Here is a 3,103-nt window from a genome sequence, read left to right on the forward strand (position 1 = left end):
TAGGAATATATCAAACCAGCTTCCAGGGCAGACTCCAGGACTATGGGAATGGGCAATTTGCCAGCTACTCATACTCTTGCCTTTTGCCCCCAAGTTCTACGGGTTACCTTCCCAAGCTTGCTTCCTGCCTCCTATTCTTCCTCTAGAGAAAATAATCAAAATACAACCTCCATCACCACTGGAGAGGACGGGAATCTCTACTCTTCTAAGAATCCTTTTAAAGTACCTGTGCTTGTCTCTTAATCACAAGAATTTATTAATTGATTATTAATTAAACACTTATTAAGGAGAGGCAGCGCCAGGCACAGCGGGCCGAGCGGGGACTGGGCCGCCATGGGAGACATGGAGAAGGGCAAGAAGATCTTCGTGCAGAAGTGTGCCCGGTGCCACATGGTAGACAAGGGCGGCAAGCACAAGCCCGGCCCCGACCTGCACCGGCTGTTTGGCCGCAAGACTGGCCAGGCCTGGCTTCTCCTACACCGACGCCAACAAGAACAAAGGGGTCACCTGGGGAGAGGACACCTTGATGGAGTACCTGGAGAACCCCAAGAAGTACATCCCCGGCACCAAGATGATCTTCCCGGGCATCAAGAAGAAGGGCGAGCGGGCCGACTTGATAGCCTACCTGAAGGCCACCCACGAGTAGCCATGCCGCCGCCTTATTTATTGTCAGAAGCTGCCTAGGAGACTTCTTTCCTTTTTGTACGTGTACCACAACGACCCTATTTAAATTGGTTTCATCGACCTGAGCATTTCGATCATGAATGGCTGTTCTAATAGAGAAATTACGTAGATGAGGTAGGCTTGGGTTTAGATAAGAAATACCCCTTCTCTCTGTTTCGGTCACAACCAAGCTGTCACACTTGAATGTTTATTTTAAAAGATTTAGGCAACTATATTTTTTTAAGCAAGGGCTAAGTGTCCGTGCCCCATGTCTTAGAAAAGTTTTAATTAAAGCTGGTTTCTTTCACCAGACTCTGGGGAAAGCCTACTTAATAATTTCATATGACTTTTACCTGTTATGGGTTTTTTTTGGGGGGGGAGTTATGCCCCAGCCTGTCCAAAGGCCAGTCCTATTGAATCCATCTTCAGTTCCCTAACTTTGTGCATAAGTAACTTAATTACAATGATTTCATTAAATACTGCCTTTAACTTGTTGAAAGGCATTTCAGTGTATTGTCTAAGGACTGAGTAAAGGTCATCCCATCGCTGCAGGAGTTCAGTTGGAGATAGGACCTCCTGAATACCTGTTGAATTGAAAGATTACAGACATGTTCTTAGTATGTGAATAGCAGTGGTATATTTACTTGGAGAGTCCAGTTTAGGGATGTACCATTAGTACTACATCTGTAGCCATATTTAAAACTTAATGCACTTGGAGGATTCAGTTGTATGGGGATGTGCCATTAGTGCATCCAAAGTCACCCCCAAAACTTGATTCAGCAATTAAACATTTGTGAATATAAAAAAAACACTTATTAAGCACCTAACTATGTGCATTGGGGATACTAAAACTAAGAAAAAAAAGCAAACAAGCAAAAATAGTCCCTGACCTGAAGGACAAAGTGTACAACACACACAGGTGCATTACAGGATACAAAGAGTAGATGGAGAAGGCATGAGCAGCTGGGAGAGACCAGAAAGGGGGTCCTTGATTGATTGTTCTGTGGCACTTGGATCTGGAGAATAATAACCACTATTCCAGTTGGCACAGAGCAATATTGTGACCAAACAGCATTTTTGAATTCTTGTCCACATCTATCTAAAGTGGGAAATTCTAATATGCAAGGATGTCATTATTATCAAATAGAATCATCAGGTTTTGCCATGCATAAAGTCTTTTCCCTGAGTTTGTGGACAAGTCTTTGTTTTTACAGAAATAAATTATCAACTCAGAGAGTCCTGATTAACATAGACCTGTATTGACTGTATCACCCTGGATAAGTCACTTCCCCCATCTTAGATAACTCCCCAAATATATAAGTTCCAGTGAGGCACATATCTGCTTTGAATAACTTTTTTTTTCTTTTGGTTTTTGTAAGGCAATAGGGTTAAGTGACTTGCCCAAGGTCACACAGCTAGGCAGTTATTAAGTCTGAGGTCACATTTGAACTCAGGTCCTCCATCACATTTGAACTCAGGTCCTCCAAAAGATTTGAACTCAGGTCCTCCTGACTCCAGGGCCGGTGCTCTATCCACTGCACTATGCCACCTAGTTGCCACACACACACACACACACACACACACACACACACATCTGCTTTGGTAGAACAAGTGTTCTATCTGAAATTTCCTTAGACTAATGAAATCACAGAATTTTTTACAGAGGCATAATGTTTGTTTGATTGCCTCCCTTATTTGAAAATGGAGGAGAATTTGACAAGACATGAACACCATTACATATTATTTGTGGAGATGTTTTGCTGAATGGAAACGTGAAATCCGCAAAGCTCTTTCAACATTGAAGACAAAGTATTAAGAATTAGAAAATATGCCAATCATTTGTCTAATGAAATATCCTTAAAAGAAGAAATGATAAAGAAACTATTTTTAAAACCTATTAGTTAAAAATCCACTTTGGATTTAGTTAATTTTTAAATTTCTGCCAGTTTCTGCTCTTCCTTTCCTCCTTGGGGTGGGTGGCTGAATTTTCAGTAACAGGCTCTCTAAGGTTTCACTGGATAAACACTGGTAAACCACTAGTTACATGAATAAAATGAAAGAAAGTGCCCAGGATCAACCAGTCCTAATCTACATTGCACAGTCATATAATCAATTCCAAGGACAGAAAAGCTGATAAGAAAAAGCAATTATCTCCAATTTCTATATTTGTATCATATATATTTTATTTTTATAATTGCTTAATATAGGTTTATTTTGTGATAAATTTTAAAAGATTTAAATTAAATTAAATATTATGTTGCAGAAATTAGTACATTTATGATTTGCAATGGGTCTCCTATTTCATCTACTATGGATACTCTCTTTAGCAATGCAGATCAAAATTTATCCACCTCTGACCATCCTGCATCACTGCCCATATATGCATTTGTAAATATTATTTTTAGTGTAATTGCCATATAGATGCTGAATGTCTATGGTA

General features: G+C 40.0%; 1 pseudogene; it reads left to right on the forward strand.

Moving 5' to 3' along the window:
• Positions 1-333: 333 nt before the first annotated feature.
• On the forward strand, positions 334-646 carry LOC141493672 (cytochrome c-like; annotated as a pseudogene).
• Positions 647-3,103: the final 2,457 nt, after the last annotated feature.

Source organism: Macrotis lagotis, chromosome 7 (assembly GCF_037893015.1).
Source record: "Macrotis lagotis isolate mMagLag1 chromosome 7, bilby.v1.9.chrom.fasta, whole genome shotgun sequence".
NCBI classification, from domain to species: Eukaryota; Metazoa; Chordata; class Mammalia; order Peramelemorphia; family Peramelidae; genus Macrotis; species Macrotis lagotis.